At 44.6% G+C, this 12,684-nt stretch overlaps 1 long non-coding RNA gene across 1 annotated transcript; it reads right to left on the reverse strand.

Moving 5' to 3' along the window:
- Window positions 1–1,096: 1,096 nt before the first annotated feature.
- LOC114813817 lies at window positions 1,097–12,477 on the reverse strand. Its single transcript, XR_003761568.2, has 3 exons — window positions 12,271–12,477; window positions 2,662–2,750; window positions 1,097–1,241 (listed from the first exon to the last, which is right to left on the reverse strand). It is a non-coding gene; the product is annotated as an uncharacterized LOC114813817 (long non-coding RNA).
- Window positions 12,478–12,684: the final 207 nt, after the last annotated feature.

Raw genomic sequence — 12,684 nt, forward strand, 5'->3', positions numbered from 1 at the left:
TTGGGAAAGATTTCTCTGAGGAGGTGTGAATTTAGTAAGGTTTTAAATGAGGGAAGAGTGGTGGTCTGTCACGTATGGAGGGGAAGGGGGTTCCAGGCCAGAGAGAGGATGTGGGCAAGGGGTTGGCAGCAAAGTAGACGGAATTTGAGGTATGCTGGCATGAGAGGACCAAAGCGCGAAGACTGGGATGAAGTACAAAATCAGGGAGCTAAGGTAAGAGGGGGCAAGGCGATTGAATGCTTTCAAGCCAAGGTTGAGGAGGGGGTTTTTTGATGGGGAGGTAGACTGGCAACCACTGGAAGTTCTTGACAGTTCAGTTCTCCCAGTTTGTGTCCACAGACCTCGCTGGGTAACTCTGGGAAATCATAGCAGCCAGCTCAGGCATTTGATGGGCGGCAGTCACAGACATGGCTTGTAAGCAGAAGCCACAGGAAGAGGCAGATTCAGAAATGATGCCGGGCTCCTCGGGCGGGAGATGGTGGTGGCAAATCATCAGGCAATCTACTTGTGCTCTGCAAGACCCAAACAGGGGCATGGAGAACGGATAGTTGTCAGTCGATTCCAAAAGAAGCCGTGTGGCCTAGTGGAAAGAGCACAGGTCTGGGACTCCTCCGCTTGTCTGCTACGTGACCTCGGCCAAGTCACTTCATTTCTCTGCAGTGCAGCCTAGTGGAAAGAGCATGGGGCCAGGAGTCAGAGGACCTGAAAGAGCACGGGGCTGGGAATCGGAGGACCTGGGTTCTAGTCCCATCTCTGCCGTCCGTTTGCTGTGCGGCCTTGGGCAAGTCACACCTTCCCTGGGCCTCAGTTGCCTCATCTGTGAAATGGGGATTAAGACTGTGAGCCTCATGTGGGACGGGGACTGTGTCCATCCTTACATTTTTGTATCTATCCCAGTGCTTAGTATAGTGCCTGGCAATTTGTAAGTGCTTAACAAATACCACTATTATTTTTTTTATTCTATGGGAATTAAGACTGTGATCCCCTTGTGGGACATGGACTGCGTCCAACTTGATCAACCCGTATCCACTGCATTGCTCAGTACAGTAGTAAGCGCTTAACGGATACTATAAAAAAAAAAGGCAATGGTGCAATGATAGTTCCAAGACATAATAATCCTTATATCTAGGGCAACAGAGAAATTCACCATCTCCTTCCCAGAAGTCTTCGCCTCTTCAGGGAGAAGGAAATTGTTCGCTTCGCCTATTAGGACTTATTCAAGGAGGGGGAAAACAGGACAACTGGGAAAAAAAAAAAAGTAAATCAGTCGTGATGCCATCCATGATTTATTCATGAACCATGTGAGTTTTGCATTTGAATTTGACATTCCCGTGATCTCCATACTGGATATGTAAATCTAGAGATTTCTGCATCCTCTCACATTTCCGGCTCAAGCCACTTGGCCCGCTTTATGGTCCTTTTGCGACTGTAAAGCCAGGGTGGTTCATAGACATTAGTTTATCTGTTTGTCCCAAAAGGGACAGAAAGTATACTCACTATAGAGAGAGAGAGAGAGCCACCATGGTAAATATCAGCCCAAACTACCTTAAACTGGGGGCAGTTCAAACTACCACTGTATCAAACTCACTCCCATCCTCAGTCTTTCCACTTTGGCACTCAGAAACATTCGCAAAACGGCAGAGGCGATAAATGACCAAATAATCACTTTTTCCTTAATGGCATTTGTTAAGTGCTTTACTATGTGCCAGGCACTGTTCTAAGCCCTGGGGTGGACGCAAGCTAATCAGGTTGGACACAGTCCCTATCCTACATGGGCCCCACAGTCTTAATTCCCATTGTACAGATTAGGTAACTGAGGCACAGAGATATGAAGTAATTTACCCAAGGTCACACAGCAGACAAGTGACAGAAGGGGAATTCTGACTCCCAGGGCCACGCTCTTTCCACTAGGCCACGCTGCTTCTTTTGACACCTCTTTAGGTTCTTCCTATGAGTAGATTTTGGCCTCTTAGAAATAATAATTATGATATATGTTAAGCACTTACTATGTTCCAGGCACTCTACTATGCACTGGGGTGGATACAGGCAAATAGGGTTGGCCACAATCCCTGTCCCACGTGGGGCTCACGGTCTTAATCCCCATTTTACAGGTGAGGTAACTGAAGCCCAGAGAAGTTAAGTGACTTTCCCAAAGTCACACAGCTTACAAGTGTGGCAGAGCCGGAATTAGAATCCACGACCTCTGACTCCCGAGCCCGGGCTTTTTCCGCTAAACCATGCTTATCCCCTACACACACACAAGCCCTGAGGCACCCTGTTGATAAGGAGCCTTTTTCTAAATTAAAAACAAAATGGCATTTGTTAAGCCTATGTGCCTAGCACTATTCTAAGCACTGGGATAGATACAAGCTGTGAGCATATGTCCCGCATGGGACTCACAGTCTCAGTCCCCATTTTACAGATGAGTTGACCGAAACATGGAAAAGTGAAGTAACTTTTGTGCGACTTTGAACAAGTCGCTTCACTTCTCGGAGGCTCAGTTCCCTCATCTGTAAAATGGGGATTAAGACTCTAAACCCTATGTGAGATAGAGACTGTGTCCAACCCAATTAGCTTGTAGCTACTCCGGTATGTAGAGCAATGTCTGGCACATAGTAAGCACTAACAAATACTACTATTATTATCAGAGAAGGAGCTCACCGTCTAGAGGAAGGGATGGAGAAACCTCTTAGTCCTTTCGGGTCTGGGGGACACATCTTGCCCGGAGCAGAGGAGAGAATTGAGTTGATCTACAGTGGACAAGCGTAGAAATACATGGAGTTACTGAGACCTGCATTATCAACTCAGACAGGACTCCGCTGATAGGGCCGAGCTAGTCCAGCTAGAGGCTTTCCTGGGACAAAAGAACAGAGAGAAGGGGCCGTTTTGATTCTGGGTGGAATATCAAGCTGATCTTTCTCCCGGTTCCTTCTCCCAGGATGCCGTGCCCCCCGCCCCCCCCACCTGCCCCTCTAGCATTTAATTTCCCTGGGTGGTTTTCGATTTACTTTTTGTTGAGCTCTGAAGTGGGTGAGATGGGGAAGGAGAAGCAGGTTGAATTGCCTCAGCCTCATGGGGGGATGAGAAGCAGCCTGGCCCAGTGGGTAGAGCACGGGCCTGAGAGTCAGAAAGACCTGGGTTCTAATCCCAGCTCCACTACTTGTCTGCTGTGCGACGTTGACCAAGTCATTTAGTGTCTCTGTGCCTCAGTTACCTCCTCTGTAAAATGGGAATTAAGACTGTGAGCCTCACGAGGGAAACGGCCTGTGTCCAAGCTAATCAGGTTGTATCTACTCCAGTGTTTAGTACAGTGCTTGGCACACAGTAAGCGCTTAATACCATAAAAAAATGAGGGAGCAGGGAGGAAGCTCTGCCTTTCTCTCTTTCCCTCCAATTCCCTCCCTCCACCCTCATCTTTATCACCGGTGCTAGAAGGTCACATTGTTTTCTCCTGGGACATGAGGGGAGAGTCAAGCTTTCCACTGCCCTGAAGTACTACACAGGGAAATGGTGGGGCCTAATAATAATAATTGGGATATTTGTTAAGTGCTTACTATGTGTGAGAAGTAAAGTGACTTGCCCAAGGTCACCCAGCAGGCAAGTGGCGGGGCCGGGATTAAAACCCATGACCTTCTGACTTCCAGGACCGTGCTCTATCTACTACGCCATGCCGTTCCCCTCCCTCCCCACCACCTCCAACCCAAATTATCTGCATTACTATGATGATGATGATGATGTTGGTATTTGTTAAGCGCTTACTATGTGCCGAGCACTGTTCTAAGCGCTGGGGTAGACATAGGGGATTCAGGTTGTCCCACGTGGGGCTCACAGTCTTCATCCCCATTTTACAGGTGAGGTACCTGAGGCACCGAGAAGTTAAATGACTTGCCCAAAGTCACACAACTGACAAATGGCCGAGTCAGGATTCGAACTCATGAGCTCTGACTCCTAAGCCCGGGCTCTTTCCACTGAGCCACGCTGCTTCTCGCGGTGGAGGTGACCCAAGCCGGAGGGAGGATCAGTCTCACTAATTTGCAACAGCCTTTAAAGTGTAATCCTGTTCTAACCTCTCTGACTGTTTGCCAGCTCATTGCTACAAGCTTATCTTACTGTGCTTATGCCAAATTCAGCTAAAAAATGTTAACATTTGTTCTTCTCAAAGTAGGATAAGACCTTAGAACACAGAAACAATAAAAGAGATAAAAATGATTCTCAAGAACGATAAGGGCAGATGGTTTTCTAAAGAATAACTTAGAATATCTTGGACACTAAAAAACCCTTCCATACTTTCAAAGTAAAATAAACTTTTTCGGGCCCCAAAATATTTCTAAAAGTCGCCAAGCAGAAAATAAAGCCACATTTCATGCTCTGTCGGATGAATGAGACTAAGTATTTTTAGAGACTAAATCAGTTTCACTTGTTTACGCTCCAGAGTGAACCTGAGTGAAGTTTAATGGCCAGGGAGGTGATCATCTGATAGGCCTATTGGCTATTTCCAGGTAAAGTTGTTTAAATAAATTTTTTTTTAAAAAACCTAAAAATGAGGTTTTCAGAATTTTCAGCTCGACTGCTTCAGAATTTAGGAAGATTCATCAACGACTACCCAGAGCCATGTCTTTTAAAGCTCCAAGTTAATTTACAAGTGCTGTGGTTGTCAGTTTAATTTCAGAGGGTTTTTTTTCTTCCATTTCCTAGGAAAGTTGAAATAACTGCCCTGGAGCTTTAAAAATTGCCGGCTGTTGGTTGTCACAATGTTGCAAGCCCCTTCTGTTGGCTCGTAGGGCTGATTGTTCTTTTCAATCAGAAGTTCCCTCTCGCTGCTCTTCTCTTTTCCAAGAAACAGCCAAGAAGGCAAATGGGCGACATGGAGGTTCAACACATTTAAACAAATCAGCTTCCTAATGTTTTGCATTAAGGGAGTCTTATCAAGCTGCTTAGCCCAGTGGATAGAGTACAAGGCTGGGAATCAGACGGACCTGGGTTTTAATCCCAGCTCTGCCACTTGTCTGTTGTGTGACTCTGGACAAGTCATTTCATTTCTCTGGACCTCAGTTACCTCATCTGTAAAATGGGGATTGAGACTGTGAGCCCTATGTGGGACAGGGACTGCGTCCAACCTGATTAACTTGTATCTACCTAAGCGCTTAGTACAGTTCCTGGCACATAGTAAGTGCTTAGCAAATACCACAATTATTATTATCATTAATAAAAGAAATAACCAGAGAGAGCTACGATTTCATAAAACCACCTGGGGTCAGTAACTAAGGAACTGCCTTGCTTATTCTCTTCCAGGACCCAATCTTACATGGGATTCATATTCTTGTTCACACTGAGAAGCAGTGTGGCCTAGTGAATAGGTCCTGGACCCAGAAGTCAGAATGTCTTGAGTTCTAGTTCCAGCTCCATGCTTATCTGCTGTGACCTTGGGCAAATCATTTCCCTTCTCGGTGCCTCAGTTACCTCATCGGTAACATGGGGATTAAGACTGTGAGCTCCATGTGGGACATGGACTGTGTCCAACCTGATGATAATAATAATAATGTTGGTCTTTGTTAAGCGCTTACTATGTGCAGAGCACTGTTTTAAGCGCTGGGGTAGATACAGGGTCATCAGGTTGTCCCACGTGAGGCTCACAATCCTAATCCCCATTTTACAGACGAGGGCACTGAGGCACAGAGAAGTTAAGTGACTTGCTCCCAGTCACACAGCTGACAAGTGGCAGAGCCGGGATTCGAAGCCATGACCTCTGACTCCCAAGCCCGGGCTCTTGCCACTGAGCCACGCTGCTTCCCTATCTTGTATCTACCCCAGGGCTTAGAACAGTGCTTGTTACATAGTAAGCCCTTAACAAATACCATAAAACAAAAATACATTGCCAAAGACCTAAGGTGTCAGATCATCCTGGATGATAGACCTCCAGGGAATCAGGGCCAATTTTAAATGGTATTTACTGAACACTTACTGTGTTCAGAGGACTGTACTGAGCACTTGGGAGAGTTCAATATGACAGAATTGGTAGACACGATCCCTGCCCATGACGCGTTTGCAATCTAGAGAAAGCTTACAGTCTTGCTGGCTGTTTACCTCAAATGGTGGGCTCCAGAGTAAATGGTAAATTAATTTACAGTATCCTAGTCATATCAACCTATAAGCCATTTATCTATTTTAATCCCCTCCTGAGCATTTATGAATATTTATACATTAAATCATTTAGCTTATTCATCCTGACATCTTTTACTACGACCCATTACAGCCTTGTTCTTCCTCTTACTTCCACTATTTACAAATGATATTTGTCGGTCTGATTCCCCCATTAGATTGTAAGGGCAGGGATCATATGTTTTGCCTCTGTTGTACTCTCCCAAGTGCTTAGCAAAATGCTTTGCACTTGGTAGGCACCCAATGAATTCCACTGATTATGCTGCTGCCGACGCCCGTGAGTTAAATTCACTCAATCTCCTAGGAAATGGGGGTTACCTACTTGGTGAACCCTTCTTTAAGGAAAATGCATGCTCTAATACGTGTTCTAATAGACACTGCATGCAAACTCACAACCGCTTCCTTTTCTTCTGTGCGGCGCATGTCCGGGTAGATGTGCATTATCGACATAACGGTTCCCAAATGCCAAACAGTGTTCCATCCCAAATGCGCCGTGAAAAGACGCATCGTGGGAGAAGAGGATGTATCGGACCGACGGCTGATTGTGGACTTGTAGTCTGATGGCCTGGCACCAGAAAAGGAAGCCACCGAAAGGCCAAAGAAGAGTTTGAGCTCAGGGAGGAAAAGGCCGTTGATTGGATAGCTATCTCTTCAGCCACATTCACTCCCACAGATAGGGATTCCCGTCAGTAGCGAAGAGAAGCAGTGTTGCTTAATGGAAAGAGCACAGGCCTCAGAGTCAGAAGACCTGTGTTCTAATCCTAGGTCTGTCACCGGTCTGCTGTATGACCTTGAGCAAGTCACATAACTTCTCTGCGCAGCACATGACTTATCTCGGTCTCGGTTCCCCCATCCGTAAAAATGGGGATTAAAGTTGTGAGCCCCAAGTGGAACAGGGACTGTAACCAGCCAGATTAGCTTCTGTTTACTACAGTGCTTAGTACAGTGCCTGGTATGAAGTAAGCGCTTAACAACTACCTTTAAAAAAATCCAAGAAAACAAAGGACAGCTAGACTTACCCATATTGGCATATTGTCAAATAATAATTAATAATAATTTTGGTATTTAAGCGCTTACTATGTGCTGAGCACTGTTCTAAGCGCTGGGGTAGATACAGGGTAATCAGGTTGTCCTATGTGAGGCTCACAGCTAATCCCCATTTTACAGATGATGTAACCGAGGCACAGAGAAGTTAAGTGACTTGCCCACAGTCACACAGCTGACAAGTGGCAGAGCGGAATAGCAGAAGGTCTAAAGATTCATTTTTTCATAGGCTTCTGATCAAAAGGTACTTACTGAGGGCTTACTGTTTCTAAGCATTTGATTAATAGGGTCAAGGGAGTTTTCAAAATCTGAGTCGTGTCTCTGGAAATTTTGGCTGCCAATGTGATAGAGATTTTAAGGCTCACGCGTTCAAGCAGCTGGTGCGAATCAATCAGTGGTATTTACTGAGCGCTTTCTGTGGATAGTGTACGGAATTGAGCATTCGGGAGAGTGTAGTACAATAGACATGATCCCCGCCCTCAAGGAGCTGATGATCCAGTGGGGGAGACAGACATTAAAATAAATTACAGGTGGAGGTTGCAACTGAGTCTGAAAGTATCCTCCTCTAGACTGTAAGCTCCTTGTGGGCAGAGAACATCTATACCAATTCTGGTGTATTGTACTCTCCCAAGCACTTGGTATAGTGCTCTTCACACAGTTCTTGCTCAGTATATAGCATTGATGATGATGATCGGCTCTTACTCCTCAGGGATGGCTAGGGCTTTTGTAAGATTGACTTTGGGAAGCAAGAAAACAATACGAGAAGCAGTAGAGAATTCTTTTGGAGAAGAGTCGGGGGGAAGACACTCTTGAGGTAAAGACTTAGAGAGATTCCATTCAGAGGGTGTTAAGCAACTCTATCCTCTCCTTTTACTCGTACACCCCCAGAGTCTGAGGAATTGTCTTTTGGAGTGAGATCAAATTTCATCCTCTTCTTTGCCCTGCGTCCTGGAGCCGAATCTTGTAGCCAGCTCAGACAGGAAGGGTAAGTAACACAGATCCACCGATGAACACTTCAAAACGATCAATTTTCCGTTTCACGTTATGATCTCTCCGGATCATTTCCAGGGCTGGCCCGGATCCTATCTTTCTCCAAGATCCAACAAGGCCAGCGTCGGATTAGGGACCGAAAACTTACTCTCCCTGTTAATGTATGGAAATCACAGGGTAGTTTTTTGGTTTTTTTTTTCATCTGACCATCTGGTGATTTACATATTTTTCCACCCAGTCTTCAGCCCCGGAGAGATCTCGAAAGATGATCTTTGGGGACCCAAGTATTTGCTTTGGTTTCCACTAATGTTCTATTCTGATGATTTCAAAAGCAGCTCAAGTTAATTTACATGATCTCAAAATGGTAACTCAGGCAAAAGGAAGGGCTTCTTGATAGCCAAAGGGCAACGTGGTTGAGGAAGAGAGGGAATCTCCATTCCTGAAGATCTTTAAGAAAGAATAGCAAGCTCTCAGGTTTGGATAGTTTTAAAAATTATTACTATTAACAATAATGTACTGCAAAGGAAAGTATCTGTCAGACAATTACTCTCCGCTCCTTCAAAGCCTTATTGAAGACATCTCTTCCAAGAGGCCTTCCCTATGTCCCCCTTCCCTTTTCTCCCACCCCCTTCTGCATCACTTGCTCCGTTTGTTCTTCCTCCCTCCCAGCCCCACAGCACTTATGTATATATCTGTCATTTATTTATATTAAATATCTGTCTCCCCCATCTACACTGTAAACTCATTGTGGGCAGGCAATATGTCCATTTATTGTTGTATTGTACTCCCCCAAGAGCTTAGTAAGTGCTCTGCATAGAGTAATAATAATATTTGTCAAGTGCTTACCGTGTACCAAACACTGCATTAAGTGCTGTAATTATGGTCACTGTGTGCAGGGAACATGTTTGCCAATTCTGTTATATTGTACTCTTTCAAGCACTTTGCACATTTCTCTGAAAACAGTAAGCGCTCAGTACATGCCCTTGATGATGATGCTGGGGTAGATACAAAATAATCCAGTTGTATGCAAATCTTGCCCCAGAAGAGAGAACGGGGATTGAATCCCCCTTTTAAAGATGAAGAAACAGAGGCACAGAGAAGTTAGGTGACTTACTAAGGTCAGATAGCAGGCAAATGGCAGAACCAGGACTAGAACCCTGGTCCTCTGACTCACAGATCCATCCCCTTTCCACTAGGCCATAATGCTGCTGGCTTAGCAATAATAATAGTAGATTGTATTGTAGTGTAATAGTATTGTGTTGCATTATATTGCAGATTGTAAACACTGCCATTAGATTATAAACTCCTGAAGAGTAAAGGTAGTGCTTTTTATACTTTTGTACTCTCCCGAGCTCCTGTTTCAATGCTTGGCACACATTAGGTGCTCAGTAAATACTACTGAATGAATTAATTCATTATAGACTGTAAGCTCATTGTGCACTGGGAATGTCCCTACCGACTGTTTTGTTACATTGTACTTTCCCAAGCTTTTAGTATAGCACTCTGCATACGGTAACTGCTTGATAAATATGATTGATTGAAGAATGAATGAATAGTAATATTAGGAGCAGGAGGACGGTGAGGAGGAGGAGGAGAAGGGAGTAGAAGAAGTAATTACATGGATGGAACCCTGATGTTGTAAACAAAGAAAAGTGTAGGAGCAGATCTGTTAGACTACATGACTTCTTGTCACTTCCAATTCCATGATTCTATGACCTCATGCATCCTACAGAAGTAGAATGGAAAAGAAGATAGAAAATGGGAGAAAAAATGTGAAGTTTTTGCTTAAAATGAAGGAACCGGAAGCCACTGTTAGAGTTTTCCCATTTTATCCAATACCTCCCTATGGCCTTCCCTTAAGTTGCTTCCCATAAATTGGTGGGGGTTTTTTGTGGTGTTTGTTAAACTCTTACTTTGTGCCAAGCACTGTTCTGAGCACTGGGATAAATACAAGTTTATCGAGTTGGACCCAATCCCTGCCCCACGTGGGGCTCACAGACTAGGTAGGAGGGAGTAGGAATGAATCTCCATTTTACAGATGAAGAAACTGAAGTGCAGAGAAGTTGAGTGACTTGCCCAAGGCCACACAGCAGATAAATGGCCTGGGATTAGAACCCAGGACTCCCGCCTCCCAGGCCTGTGCTCTTTCCACTATGCCATGCCTTCACAATCTTCCTCACTAACTGCTTCAGTGTTCAACAAACTATACCAACAAGAGATTCTTCTTAATATTTAACTTCAGATATTTCTGGCTTTTTTTCTTAGTACAGAATGAAAACATCTGAAGATTCTTCTTTATTTAGGGAACCCGATTCCCTGTCCAGGAGGGAGTTACAGTTAGAACCGATGCACGTTCACAATTCTGTCCATTTTCAAGCTTGCTGAACAAGCAGGATCCAGAGTAATAGGTTCATGTTCCAAAAGTCGGCGAGTTTTCAAAGTAAGGCTGGAATTTCACCTCACTACATGACATAAGAATTTGTTCTGTCAATACATACTTCAAATTCCTTATAGCATGAATGTTTTCTCACTGAGTTTCAAGTGGAGAATAATCTCAGGGCCGTCATTTAAGGAAGACTCTGGAGTTCATGTTCTTCCATTAAGGGTGAGCTGAAAACTACACAGCAAGGGCTGGATAAATGTTAACTGTCCCAGCAGGAGGGAAACCATTTAGGTTAGGAAGACATAAAAGGAGGGTTTTTATTTTTCTAGAAAAGCTTTCTTGCTCCTACCAGCTCCACTCTTCAGGAATATTTCTGAGGAATCTGACTCTCTCTTCTCTTTGGAATTTAAGGTCTTGTCAAGCACTGTTTTAAGCACTGGGATAGATTCAGTATCAGGCACAGAGAAGTTACATGTCTTGCCCAAGGTCACATAACCAGCAACTGGCAGAGCCAGAATTAGAACCCAGGTCCTCCGACTCCCAGGCTCTTGCTGTTTCCACCTCATTCCCTACCTCCTTTGTGTGGGGGAAATCTCAACTCAGAGAGTTTAAAAAGGTAGGAGAGACACCCATTTCATTGGAATTAACTTGGGGAAAACCTGTCAGTGATATTTACTGACCTCTTACTATGTGCAGGACACAGTATAATCAGGAGATAATGGGTAGAACAGACCAATAACCAGAACCTCCTGCTAATTCCTTCACTTTTAGCGTAGGAACAATGGAATTTTGAAAGAGTAATCTTGTACTCTTCCAAATGCTCAGTACAGTTCTCTGCACACAACAGGTGCTCCGTAAATGTGCCTACCAACTCTGTTACTTAGTTATTTTGTACTCTCCCAGGTGCTTAGCACAGGGATCAATAATTAGTATTGATTGAATGATGTAAGCCCATTTAGGGGAGGCTTCTGAGCACTGTATCAGATAGACGGGAAAGAGCTATGGCTGAACATCTTAAGTTCAGGATCACTCATTCATAGAATGATTATCAATTTGCACTTCAGGGGCTTCAGTCATCTTCAAATATAAAGGACAACAATTTATTCAATTGTATTTATTGAGCACTTACTGTGTGCAGAGCACTCTACTAAGCATTTGGGAGAGTATAATACAACAATAAACAGACACGTTCCCTGTACGCAACAAGCTTACAGTCTGGAGAAGAGAATACATTAATAATTATTCAATTGCTGGATCACTGAATAACTGTACTCTCCCAAGCACTTGGTACAGTGCTCTGCTCACAGTAAGCACTTAATACCACTGATTGATAGATTGATCATTCAGATTCCTTGTTGCTAAGAAGACCTTGAGACCATCAGAATTGTCAGAAATTTCCTTCTCCCTTTTTCTTCCCATCTTTTGGCCATTTCTTTTTTTCTTAGCTCTACCATCAGTAGGGAGGGGAGATGAAGCACTATGGCCTAGTAGAAAAAGCACGGGCCTGGGAGTCAGAAGGATCTGCATTCTAATCCCTTTTGCTTTGCGAGCCCCCAGCTCGTGCCAACAGGGACCTTCCTGGACCGGAGAAGCCTCGATGCCATGTAGGAGAGTCAAACCATACCGCCCACCACCCAGGTTACTGTGGAAAGTTTTTACTTAGTTTTACCAACATGCAAGGGAGTGACACCTACACACAATCACTCACTCCACCAAGGGTCCGATTCCAGGCTGCTGGTCAAGGGAACCCATTCTGTTGATGCTTCTTCTTTCTGTTTCCAAATGCTGCTGCCTTCTAGTGCTGCTCTCAGCACACTTCCTTCTTGCTTCTCCTCTGCCTGCTTTCTGCAGGCTCCAGGTGCTGCTCTTTGAGAGTCAAAACAACCGCCTTTTTACCTGCCTTAAGCTTTCACAGCTGTGGCAATCTCTCCGTGGGTAGAGCAGGGAGAGAAAGCCACACCTCCCTCCATGCTCCACCCCCCCGCAGATCAGCAATCACCTGTCTCAGGTAGAGCCCAGCAGTGCCTTCAAGAGTCTCTTCCTTGTTCTTGTTTGCGGGATCACCAACGGTCACTAATAAGGCAGCTTCTGTGGGCTCACCACAGTTT

The sequence above is a fragment of the Ornithorhynchus anatinus genome, chromosome 8, assembly GCF_004115215.2.
Source record: "Ornithorhynchus anatinus isolate Pmale09 chromosome 8, mOrnAna1.pri.v4, whole genome shotgun sequence".
In the NCBI taxonomy this organism is placed as follows: domain Eukaryota; kingdom Metazoa; phylum Chordata; class Mammalia; order Monotremata; family Ornithorhynchidae; genus Ornithorhynchus; species Ornithorhynchus anatinus.